The sequence below is a fragment of the Chamaea fasciata genome, unplaced genomic scaffold (genome assembly GCF_029207755.1).
Source record: "Chamaea fasciata isolate MVZ Bird 193981 ecotype frontalis unplaced genomic scaffold, bChaFas1.0.hap1 SCAF_6, whole genome shotgun sequence".
In the NCBI taxonomy this organism is placed as follows: Eukaryota; Metazoa; Chordata; class Aves; order Passeriformes; family Sylviidae; genus Chamaea; species Chamaea fasciata.
Genome location: NW_027094091.1, coordinates 61342105 through 61354908, shown reverse-complemented (window position 1 = coordinate 61354908; position 12804 = coordinate 61342105). Strand labels below are relative to the sequence as shown.

General features: G+C 41.5%; 1 protein-coding gene and 1 pseudogene across 3 annotated transcripts in view; one reads left to right on the top strand and one right to left on the bottom strand.

The window, feature by feature from the left end:
- ARHGAP24 (Rho GTPase activating protein 24) overlaps positions 1–12804 on the top strand; it is a 241989-nt gene that overhangs the window by 17376 nt on the left and 211809 nt on the right. The window lies entirely within an intron of this gene.
- LOC136290783 (U4/U6 small nuclear ribonucleoprotein Prp31 pseudogene) lies at positions 10027–11848 on the bottom strand (annotated as a pseudogene).

Here is a 12804-nt window from a genome sequence, read left to right as displayed (position 1 = left end):
ATGTTAATGTCATAGCTAGAAAGATGCAAGTTATTAACTGTGCTTTTTACGGTAAAGAGGCAGTTGACTTCATAGTTAAATTATAGATTATTTCATTGATGAAAAATGCTGCTATTGTCTAGTTCACATAGCAAGGCAAGTGTTTGATGCCTTCTTTTTTTTTTTTTTTCACACAGTAGAACATCAAGTTACATATAAGATGACCAGTGGGAGGCTGCAAGTCCCATTGAGCTCTGACAGGTTTCATTTGTGCCTTTCATAAATGGCAGTGAGAGATCAAGCATAATCTTAAAATTACACATCTCTTCTAGTAGGCAAGTTGGTGGGAGGAGGACTGTTTTGTTTTGCTAATAATCAGTTCTTAAGTTTTTACAAATGTGTGAAGTGTGAGAAAAGTGTGGTGGGTATTTAGGTACACTTAAATCTCCTTAGTTCCTGTGCAATGGCCTCATCAGCAGGAAGAAATCCCAAGAAGCAGAACTCTATGATATCTAGGATGTCCTTAAAGCCCCAGCGTGGCCAGAGGATCTTTGTTAAGTCTTTCACCTACATGGAAAATGAGTTATCATATCAGCCAGGTGTTGTAAGTGCAGAATCACGACTGAACTGTTTTCAGGGGAAGGACAATGGTTGTGTGTCTAACATTTACGTGAGAGTTCAGACTTCCCCAGTATAAATCTTTATTCATCCTCTAAAAGCATGTATTCAGGTGGACCAGTGGAATTTGAGGGACTTTTGTGCTACGGCATCAGAACTGGACATTTGCTTTTCACAAAGCAGCACGTTAACTTAATGCAGCTTTAAAGTCTCACGGGGACTTTTCTTTTTGCCACATGCTAGCAAGTGTTCAATATTCCTGTCAGAAAGTGGGGGCTGGGGCCTTTGTCCTTAAGCAGGGTCACACAGAAGAGCAAAGGATGTGGTCTGAAAAGATGTAGTTCTAGAAAACAGTATGTGAAATAATGTCTTTAAATATATTTTTAAGAGTGCATGAGAAGTTAGAGTACCCCTACCTGTAGCAAATCTTCTGTAAGTGCTGGAAGTAAATGGAGCTGGTTTTGCCCTCCTGCTCTAATATTTGGACTGGTAAGAAAACATTATAATCGAGTGGGTATTTTTTGATTAAGAATTTGAAGTACTTTTAGAATTGCAACAAATCTTTTAAGTTGAAATCTTCACATATCAACAGCAATATTTAACTGGTTTGGACTGTGAGGGTTGCTGAAATGCAAGAGTGTCATAAAGTTCAAGTGTGGAATTTTTGTGAGCAGAGAAGCCTTTCTCTTCATAGTTAAAATAAAAGGTAAAAAAACCCTGCTCTAAAGAGTTTAAAGACAAAAATTAATGTGGAGCATACCTACAGCTAAAAATGCAATTGTACTCAGTATAGCATTTTATGAATTTAATAAGTGACTATTTTATTTTCCTTGATGTCTTGAAAATTATCTTAACGTTGTAATATTACTAGACTTGTTTGCCTGAAGAAATTAATTTTAATTGGAAAAGACTGAGCTGTATCCTGTGGGCCTTCTCCCTCGTGGAGACTTTGTGGATTGTTCTGTGTAGCTGCAGAATGACGCATCAGTTATTAACCTCTGAGAAATGGAGGTTATGATAAGGGAAAGACTGGCACGTCGTCTTTAGGGCCACAAGGAGTGCTACTGTAATAACAAGGTCTTGTTTTGCTCTGTGAATATTGTGAGAAGAGACCTTTAACTGCTCTGCTCCTTTTGAAAAACAAACTGAATTTATCACGGGAAAAACCTTGGGACAGACAGCCCTTGAAGTGAAATACTGGGTTTGTTCATAGAAGGGCTGTAATGTGGACATGAGGTGTTAGTTTCTTAAAATTGATAAGGAAAAGCTGTGATTTCTCTAAGGCAGAGAATCACTTAGGCTGGGGAAGACTTTGTAGATCATAGCTCACGTCATGCCACTGTCATAAAAGAAATATCTTGGTTTTAAACAAAAATTTTTCTATTTTCAATGCAGTGCAAGGCAGCTTCTCACCAGAAATTATGCTTTATGGTCTGGTGCTGTGAGATGTATAGTGTGAAACAAGACAAATTGATGACAAAATAAAATAAGGTTATGTAACATAAGGGAGGACTGCAAAAACAAGAAGGGAATGTGGTACACTAAAATGCAGCATAAACAAGTTCAGTTTCAATTTTTGCTGGTAATGGAATTTTCTTTTTCCGGGAATGATGAATCTCCTTAAAGTATACTTACCATGAAAATTCCATGATTGCTTTTAACAGCACAAATTCATATGGGTGTATAAAACAGTCTGTTGCTGATACCAAGAAAACCTTTCCATTTAGCCAACTTTATTAAGTTTTTGTCATCATAGAGGAGCAATAAATGCCTTCTGAACTTGAACAAAAGACTTGTGTCTTTTGCTCTGAAAAAGGTTGGAGTGAGCATGTGCTGGCAATCCCTTTGAATTTCTCTAAAAAGAAGGGAGAGTGGACTAGCTGTATTTATAAAAGTTCACTAGAAGCAGAGTGTGCGTGTATTAGTGCCACAAAACTGTCGCATGATAGTTCTAGCTGAGATGTCCCTCCATATTTTAAATTACTAGACTTTCATGGAATGTTTATGTCATAAATGCAGCTTTTCAGTGCATCTTGTTTTCCCACCATTCTTTTTCCTGCTAGATCAAAAGTAGATCAAAGGGGAGATTTCTGGGGAGAAATAACATGGAAATTTAAGACATTAGAACAACGATCAGAATAAAAGAGGAGGGCTGGGAACTGCCTTGGGGATGATGTCTGGATAGCAAGCTGTAGCAAATGTTTTTGGGTTGGAAGTGAATGTGAAGAATGGGGACCACAGTGTTTTTGTCTTCCAGCTACTCCAGGCAGCAGAAGAGGAGGCATTTAGGGTGTACAGCACAGCAACCCCAAGCAGCAAACAAAATGGCCTGAGGCAGCAGCAGGATTGGAGATGGAAAAACTGCCTCTCCATGGGCTCCCCTTGCTGCTTGGGTTGATCAGGTCTTGGAGGTGACAGAAGGGCTTTTGGAGGGAAAGCAGTCTCTCCAGCAAAAAGGAGAAGGGAGCCTTTCAACCTCATGCCCCAAGAAACAGCCCAGCAGAACTTGATGGAGGACCCTGAGCCAGCCAGCCCCACCAACTGCCTGCTAAACTGATATTCCTGTGAGTGAGAGCTTGGCTCAGAACAGCAAGGGAAGCCTGATCCCTGAGGTTTTGTGCATGTGACAGTTGATATTTCTCATAGCAGGGAACAGAGCTTGGGGTTGTCCTCGGGGCAAAATGAGAGGTTACTTCAGAGGCCCTGTAGCTCATTCTGTGCAATGACTGGGAGTCAGAAAATGGAGCTTTCTGCTAGACCAGAATACCAGAGCCCTCGATATTAAGCTGATGAAGTAAATTCTACAGCTAAAGCTTTAGTAATTTAGGGGTTTGAAACATTTTTATGCACCTTAAAGTGCAATATAATTTTCCTGATGGAAGTGGGCAACAGGAAGAAAAGAATAGGCTTGCAAGATTATCAGCAATGTGGTAATTGCTTCAGTCGCCTGCTTTGGGGTGCAGGACGGTGATAAGTGAATTGCAGACATCCTCTGAAGTGTTCAGATTCTGACTTAGTCTGAAAGTGCTTGTCACTTTAATAGTGTGTGCTTGTAATGGTTATCAGCATAAATGGCATGAATTAATAAAAAAATTTAGGATCCACTAGTTAAATGAGAGTCTGGCCTAAGGACGGTGGTTTTCTATCAACTTTTGAGTAATATCTGAACATATTTAGCAGAAGTGTTAAGGGTAAATTGCATTTCATTTAAGTGCATGTGATTATTTTCACCTCGTTCTCTGACACACTCTTTTGGTGTTGGACTCAGGGTCCAAACTATGAAACCCAATCTGGATCCTGCATCTCAGGGGTACTGAAGTCTGAGACTTGGCTGCTCAACACATAGCAGACACCAACTTCTCCTTTAATCATTCTTGGAATGGAACTCGTGTTCCTATCCAGTTTAATTTTTTGGCCCTGACTTTTCCTTCACACTGATACTTTTGATGGCTCTGTTAACTGCAGAAAGTCGTATGTGAACCATCTAAGAGTGAGGAGCAAGGGCACTGTGTTACAAGGCTGTCTGGACTGAATGGAAGCCACTTAAAATCCCAGTGGGCATGTGATCTCAGTTCAGTGGTTCCACCCAGCTGTTCACAAATGAAAGCTGGCCTTACTTGCTGTAAAGTGGAGGGACAGAGTAGGGAAGAAGGAAATAAACCAGTTACCTAAAAAATAGCTTGACTTTTAAACTTTTAATCTTCAAGCTGTACTGAGGGAAAGGCAGAATCTCCAGTAATGAATTTCACAAGAACCTGAGCTCAATTCATCTGTCTTAGTTGCATAATTGGCTTTCATTGACTTGTTTCCTGAGTCCTTGCTGGCTGGCTGCTGCTCTGAGATTTATGGAACGGTCCATTCTTTCCAAGTCAGAGTAAAAGGCAGAACTTTGAATGCAGGTAAGTCCAGTAGGCTGTATTTGCTCTGTGTTCAAGCAAATGTACTGCTAAAATCCTAGATTTACTGAAATAAATATCCAATTTTGGAATTACACGTACCAAATTAAAGAAGTAAAAAAAATATTAAAGGGTATGATCAAGGGAGTAATGTTTTCTTTGAAAACAGACAAAGGAATGTTCCCTCCAGTAGGGATTACTAATTATCTTAGAGGGAAGCAGAAACTACTCAGCTCAGCAGGGCAGAGAGAAGGAAGTTTGTTAGAAGCTGCTAAGAACATCAAGCCTAATCTTATTTAGGTAGCTACCTGTCCTACAGAGCCATAACATCTGCAGGAAAACACTAACGTAATTAGGTTCTTTAATGGAGTTTATATCTAATCCTTTCATCCTATCATGTCCTTCCCTCAGCCAGACCAGAAATGAGTATTCGTCAATGTTTTCTTGAGCTTATTGAGTCTAGTCTTAAATGCTCAAGGTGGAGGATTCTGTGTGAATTTACCTGCAGGTAGCATCTGGTAAGTGTGTGAGAAGATGGGGCAGGAATTTTAGTCTTGCCATTTAATTAGAATAACAGTGCTTCTTATCTTGTACTTCTCTGTATTAAGCCCTTCAGCTTTTCTTTCAATTTATTTTAGTGTTATGGTAAAACAACTGTACTTGTTGAATATGACCAGGGCTTAAACTGTTGGGATATGCTTGTTTTAATCTTTTTTTTTTTTTTTAAAAAAAAAACTTTTACTCTCTTTTTTCAGGGCAGGATTTGCGTTTAGCAGTAGATTAGGGAAGCTGCTAACTGAACACAGCCACCTCAAAGTTCATCCTGTCTCCAGATCAGAGTAGTGGTTAGTTTTATTAGTCTGTCTAAGTAAAAACTATTCAAGTTCAAGTTTATAGTACAAGAAAGTTTGGAAAAAAAAAAAAATCTGTGTTGCCTGGATAGCCTGTGAGGCAGACTGCCCTCCCCTGTGCATTTACTAAGCTCACATTTGTTTCAAGGCTAAATCAGAATTTTGCAGCTTCAGGCTGTTTTCATACCTGCTGCTCAGTCTGTGCCTGTTTCTAGCAATTGTACATCCCTTCACCTTTGTATCAACTGAGTTAATCGTGCAGGCCTTGAAAAGAGGCTGGAAGCGCTGCTTACCTACCTGTGCAAAGATTGTGGAAGCTGGGACTTTCAGAGGTTGAATCATCTCTTTTATTCAGATGGGTTTTTAGTCTACAAGCTTGACTTCAAGTTTAAGAGTAACTGGTTTTTATTTAGCTAATTCAACTTCGGTTTTAAGGGATGCCTTCTGAGTAAAAGAAAATGTCATCATTTACAGGCACTAAAGGTGACACAGCTAAATTGCTCTGCCTTGCACCAGTGAAAGGGCAAAAGGCAGTAGAAAAGAAATCTTTCTCCTGTGGAAGTGGTGAAGAAGGATCAGAGGTTTCTCAAAGAGACTGTGAAATCTCCATTCTTGGGCTGTTCATACCCCCATACGAACCTGGTCCTGGACAGGCTGTTGTAGGTGACCTATGTTAAATAGGGGCATCGGACCAGATTATCTCCCGAAGTCTTTTCCAGCTCAGTTCTCTGCTGTTTTGAGCAGGCTGTAACCATTCCCTCTGTAAGCATCTATGTGAGGTTGAAAGCTCATGATTTTGCTGCAGTTAAAGAAAAGGGTTTTGTTCAGCTGTGCAAGAAAAAAAAAAAAGGACTCAGAAATGCTGTCCTCTTTTGCAGAAAGTCATAAAAATTAATTTCTCTTCTGGGCTATAAAATGTGTTGAGGAATTCTAGGCTTTATAGTATTACCTGTAAAAATAGACTGATTCTGTACCTGCATGAAAAATCCTGTTAAGCACTATTGTGATTTGCCACAGCCTGATTCATCACACATTTAGCTGGTCTCCAGTTTTAAACTTGCATGTTTTCAGTATCTTCTTATAGTGACAGTCGTGTTAAAATATGTACATAAAAGCAGGTGCAACACTTGATTTGATAAAAGTGGCTTTTTATATGTACGACTTTGAAATGGCAACCTCAGCTAAAACCATACCAGCAAAGCTTGCTGGGGAGTTGATGCCTTTTTACTTGAAAATTCCCCTCATGGACTGAAAATTCCCTTAATATGGCTTGCAACTTGCTTAACTTGATCTTTCTCTAGGCTTTAACTCCAGAGTTTAAAATTAGCCATGGGTCTTTTGCTTCACTTGCAACATGTGTGGGTATTTGAGACACTTTAAATTTCTTTTAAAAATTTCTTTTTCTTTTTGAGTGCTAGCAGGAGTTCCTATGTTGTAACAATGATTTTTGTCCTGAAGAGGATGAGTTGAGGAGCCTTAGTTTAGTTTAGCTTACAGAAGCATCAAGTATACAAAAGTTCGCTGTGACCCTGAATTTAAAATACATTGGAATTCCACTACCCTCAAAATAGAAGCCATTCTGTCATCTGCGATGTGCCACCATTATTGGATGAGTACAGAAGTGATGTTCCCATATCCTATAGACAGTTTTCCTTCTGTTCTGCTGGGGTCTGGAAACAGTGCAGGTAGAGAAATGAGTGCTTTTAAGAGTTTTTAATTGTATGCCTACTGCATGAAAGACTAATACTATGTTGCTAAATGAAAGTCAGGGGTCTGTGTGTTTTTTAAAATACCTGAGAGGGACAAGGTGATACTTTTACATCTCTAATGCTTCTCCAAGAGAGGTGGGGTGGAGGTTAAGGTTTGTATGTTTAACAGACTTGGTGAAATAATGCAATAAAAAAGTGTAAATAATTAATTTGATATGCTTTCTCTTAAGGGACCAAGCTATTTGTAAGAATGTGTTGAGGGTTGAATTTCATTCTTAGCTTAGCAAAAGAAAGCACTTACCCTTACAGAGCACAGCGCTGGGCTGTCCGTTTCTACGTCAATGCCTCTTTCTATGGGCTCTGCTTTGACTGAGAACTTTCAATTCATATATTAATTGTAATTAATATAAACAGTATCTGACTATGGCAGGGTTCAGTTAAAGCTGCTCTGGCAGCACTGGCACACAATTATCTGTTTCTCTTAGTTAATTTTGTGACTTCATAGAATCCTTAAGGCTGGAAAAGACCTCCAGGATCAAGAAAAAGCTTTGACCAAAACCCACCCCACGGCTAAGCCACAGCACTGAGTGCCATATTCAGTTATTTCTCAAACACCTCCAGGGACGGTGACACCACCACTTCCCTGGCAGCCCATTCCAATGCTCAGTCACCCTTTCAAGGAAAAAAATTCTCCCTGATTTCCAACGTGAACCTCCCCTGGCTCAGCTTCAGACCATTGCCTCTCATCCAGTTGCTTGTTGCCTTGGAGAAGAAACTGACCCCCATCTTTCAACAACCTCCTTTCAGGAGAAGAAGAGAGTGATAAGGTGTCCCCTGAGCCTCCTCTTCTCCAGGCTAAACAACCCCAGCTCCCTGGGCTTTTCCTCCCAGGACTTGCCCTCTAGACCCTTCCCCAGGCCTTTTGCCCTTCTCTGGATTTGCTCCATCATGGTCCCTTCAAAACCTCTCTGCATTCAAAATGTTATTTTTAAGCTTGTTGCCTTTGGAATAAAATTGCTATGTTAAAGCTGAGTATTTGGGAACATTTTTAGTAGCCAGCTGCAAGATAAAGTATGATGTCAAAAGTGCTCTTCAGCTACTTAGTTTTTAGAAGTCAGTAGACAGCTTATTTTGGGAAATAGATGAGCTTTACTTTTCTTAGGGGAGCAGCAGAAAGTTGCCACAAACATTGCTATAAACAGTGGGAGAGGTATGTGTACACAGCCAAATTATCATGAATTCCAAAGAAAAACCTTGTGAAATGATTTATAAACATTTTCAAAAGAAATTCAGGACATGTAGAATTTTTTTTTTTAAATAAACAGGAGTTAGTATCTTCAGAAAAAAATTAATTCCTAATTGTGAGTAACTTCTGCATTGACTCCAGATTGTAAACCAGCTGAGCATATTTACTACTGTTTTGTTTGTTATAGCTACCTCATTCTGTTACTAATAGTCTTCAAGGTATCTGGTCTGATGTTTCCAGTGCCACAGATCTTAGGAGGAAACACGAAGCTGATGAAGGCCTGGACTTGTGGAGAAGTTTCCTACAAAAGCAAACTGCAAAAAGCAGCATGCTGAGTTTCAAAGGGTGTGATCTGGATTAATTTTCTGAAGGTTGACATTAAGTGTTTGTAGTTCCGTAAGATAAGACAGAAAGTGAAATTGGATCCCTGATGTTGCAGCTGGTCCGTGTATTCCTAGGGCCTGCAAAACAAAACCCACAAGGAATGGCAATTGAAGGAGCTGGAAGAATGGTTCAAATGAAATTTAGAATTGCAAAATTCCTCAGTAAGCAGAACCATTACACTTTTATCACTAAATGCAACAGTGACAGTTGTACTTAACGGGCTATAAGTTATGCGTCTCTATAGCATAACTTCTGTTTTACTGATTTTTTTCTTCAGTGATATTTGAATTTTGTAATGGATACAAAAGTTTCTGGCATTTGCTGAAATGAATCATCCTTTTAGTTTTCTCAGTTACTTATTGCTGCTGATAAAGATCCAAAAGATAAGGTGTCTTTTGAGCTGACTATTAAAAAAAAAAAGGCACTGAGAAAATTGTTAAATGCCTCTTTGTTTCTCTTAATCCATGATTGCAGAGTTGGTATCTACCATTATATTGCATCATTAGGTAGAACATGTAATAACACTAAGGTGGAAAGAAAACTTTGCAGGTGTTTTTAGATCTCGTATTACTCACAACCTTTCCGGTCAGTAATGATGGAGGAGCCTTTTCATGTTATGAAGGTTTGTTTAGCAGCTTGTGTCAGGCACAGGTGAAGATGTCAGAGGAGGTGTCTTTCAACTTTTTGTGGGCAAAACAACCAGAGCTTGCCTGAAGTGATACAACAAAGCAGACAGGACTTTGCTCCTTCTGTCAAGTAATTCTTCCCAAGCTGCTGTTACGGAACATGTTTGTTCCACACCTTCCTTTAGAAGATAAGGTTAGCATCAGGCACATCAGCCCACTTCTGGGATTAAAGTGGGAGAGTTAAGGAAACAGTGAGCCAGGGTTCCGCTGGTGCAGTGTGTGAGCAGCTGCCTGCTTTGACTGACGGAAAATAAACAGGGCTTGTGTTTACAAACCAAACATATGCAGGTGCTCCAGAATTCATGGTGCCGTGGGGTGATGGATTTCAAGGGGATGGAGAGGACTCTTAGGATTACAAGGAGACTATATATATTTCTTTTAAGATTAAAAAATCCAAAAACTTGAGAAATGAGACTTGTGTACTGCTTAATATGATGTACTTTCCCAGAAACATATTTTTTCATTTTGGGAAGCTGTAGTAATATAAGAGTTTGGCATCTGTAGTTCTAGATTGATTTTGAAGGTATAAAATACACAAATACAAATTAATCCAGACCCAGCTCTTAATCAGTTTCTGTTGTTGTAGGTTTCTTGCATAATATTCAGTCAATTGAATGCCCAGGGAAATCGACAGGTCTGCATACAGTTATTTGCTCGTTAAGTGTACGACTTGGTGGCCAGGGTTTTGTCGTCTGCTTTTTGGGCTGATATTTTAGCCCTGATGTACTGAACGAAATAAAAAAATCAGGCTCCAGTAGTTCTAGCAGAGGATTAGTAGCAAGGCCTGCTTCATCTGGGGCTGCAGTGCAGGTGTTACCATGGCAACTTCTTAAATATCAAAGTACTATGTGGGTGTGATGCCTATTGATTTTTGTCTTTTTTTTTTTGTTTGTTTGTTTTATATATTCTCTGCATTCTTTACACAAGTATTTGTAACTCTCCTGTAGTCTATATATTTTGTAAATTCATTTTATTTTCCCGGGACTCCCAAAATCTATTCAAGACCATCTAAAATCCCTTTAGGACCCCCTGACTCCCCCTCAATCCCCCCAAAACTGCCCCAAGAGCTCCAACCACGAATTCCAATTTTTATAAAAAAGTTTGAGAAAGTGACACTGGGGGGGAATCCTTGGGAATTTGGGGGTCACGGGGTGGGATTTGGGGATCCCAAGTGGGGTCAGGGGAATGGGGACCCCCTTTTTGTTCCCCTTGACCTTGAGAAACTAGGCCATGCTGGAGAAATATTTCTGCTTGGCCTCAGCTGCCTGCAGGTTCATGATCTCCCACCCCTGCATGGGGGTGAAGGCCATGCTCCAGGCTGTGCCCAGGCTGCAGTCCTGGATTGTGGATTTGCCCCTATAGATGATACTCTGCTTCTGCCGGGTCTTCTGCAGGGCTTGGCTGATCCAGGCCTTGGTGGCCTCATTGATCTGACTGCTGGTCTTGTCCAGCTGGCCTAGGCTGAACCCAAGGGCCTCCTGGTAGGCGTCCTCCTGGATCTCCCTGAAGCTCATCCTGTTGGCCTGTCTGCGGATCTCCATCAGCCCCAAGTGTTCCTTCACCTCCCGGCACCTCCAGCCCTCCCTCTTCTCCCTCAGCCCATCCAGTGGCACTGGCAGCGGCTTCACCAGGGTGGGCTCCTGCCACTTGTCAAACTTGTGCTTGATCTCTTCCTTCAGCTCGTAGCCCACCTTCCCATCCTGGCTCTCATGGAAGATGTTCACCCTGGCTGCCAGCGTGCACTCGGCCGCCACCCTGGGCGCCGCTTTTCTCCTCAAATCCAGCGGCAGAGAGCAGATGATGTCACTATGGTAGATAAAGTCAGTGTGGGGTGGGATGGAAGTGGAGGAGAAGCCAGGCAGTGTCTGGAGCTGGGCCCCCAGCAGGGGGATTTTGCAGGCCGGCAGCTTGGACAGGGTCAGGGCCCTGCCACCCCCACGATCTTGGCAGCCATGGAGGCCCCGTGGATGAGGGAGAGGTTGGGGGTGATGAAGGACATGCAGGCCTCCACGTACTCGTAGATGTGCAGCTTGGCCCCACTCAGCACCAGTGCCGTGTCACATGCGTCCTTGATCCTGCCCAGCTCCTCCTCTGACAGCTGCTGCCCCTGCGTGGTGGAGGCAGTCGTGCTGACCACCATGATGGTGATGTCGGTCAAGATCTGCTGCCTGTTCTCCTTGTTCTCGTTTATCCAGAGAATTCCCCAGTTCATTGACAGTTCAGATGTAAACCAGGACATTGGGCACCAGCAACTCCACCTCCAGGAACCGTTTGGAATATTTGTCCTGTATGAACCTGTGGAATGATTTTCTCTGCACGGCTGGACTATGTGTGGACGAAATCATTTTTGCTACACATCTGGCCAGAAAAAGTAATACCCTGATTCTCTAACACTAAAAATATTGTTGGAAGGCTTTTGTTTTTTCTGTGGTTTTGGTGACACTGGGAAGGTACAGCCTTCCTGAACTGCTTACCGCATATTTCCCCCTTGAAGCTATTATTTTAACCCAAAGTGCAGAAGTTCAGGCTTGTGCAGACCCTTGTCTGTTTCAGAAGCCAAGCTGCCTGGACCCTGGAACAAACCTGTGCCCAGTGTAGAGACATTAGGACCCATTTTAAAGACGTTAACACCTGCACCTTCACCCATCAAATTGTGAAGACATTAGCTTTCCTCTCGCTTCTGACTGCATCACCCCTTGTGCTCGTGAATTGGTGGGTTTTGACAATTACGCTAAATTACTAAACTTCTAAAACTGTGTGCACCCCTGTGGGGGAGGGACTTTTGTGTGCATTTCTCCATAACTGCCTCTGAAGGCCTCCAATGAAATCCAGCTTTTATATTACCTCCTATACTACTATTATCTTGAAAGTGTGTGTTATTTCACTTCTAGGCTGAAAAAGGCATCAGGTGCAGAAACTCTTCCAGCAGAGACCTGGGACATGCTTGGTGCTGTCCATTTGTGATACAGGCTCTGAGATGTATCACAGCCAGGCATCTTACTGAAGGATGGTGGAATTAGGAGCTAAAATAAGCTTTTGAAAAGTTAATTCATTAATAACACGTTTTCTGAGTAGTTAATGTAAGGGGATTAAATAGTATGTGTAAGAGTGGCATGATTGGCCCTTAACTAAAATAGCAGTGGGGAAAGGAAGTATTTATAGCCATGATCTGAGGGTTTCATTGTCCAATCACCTCTGTATTCCAAGTTATTCCTTGAAGACCTTCTGAAGGCAGCTGTTGAGGGAAGGATGAATGTTTCTGAACCTGTGCTATGCAAGAGATTCACAGGCTGCCTCAACTGACTTCCAGTTAGTTCTCACCATGGTCTCAAGCAGACTTGGCACAGGATCTGGGTGTCTGATGGGAAAAGGCAGCACATCTGTCTCGTGCTGACTTTAACCCTTGAAGCTGTTTGTTTTTGGTGGAATATGAGA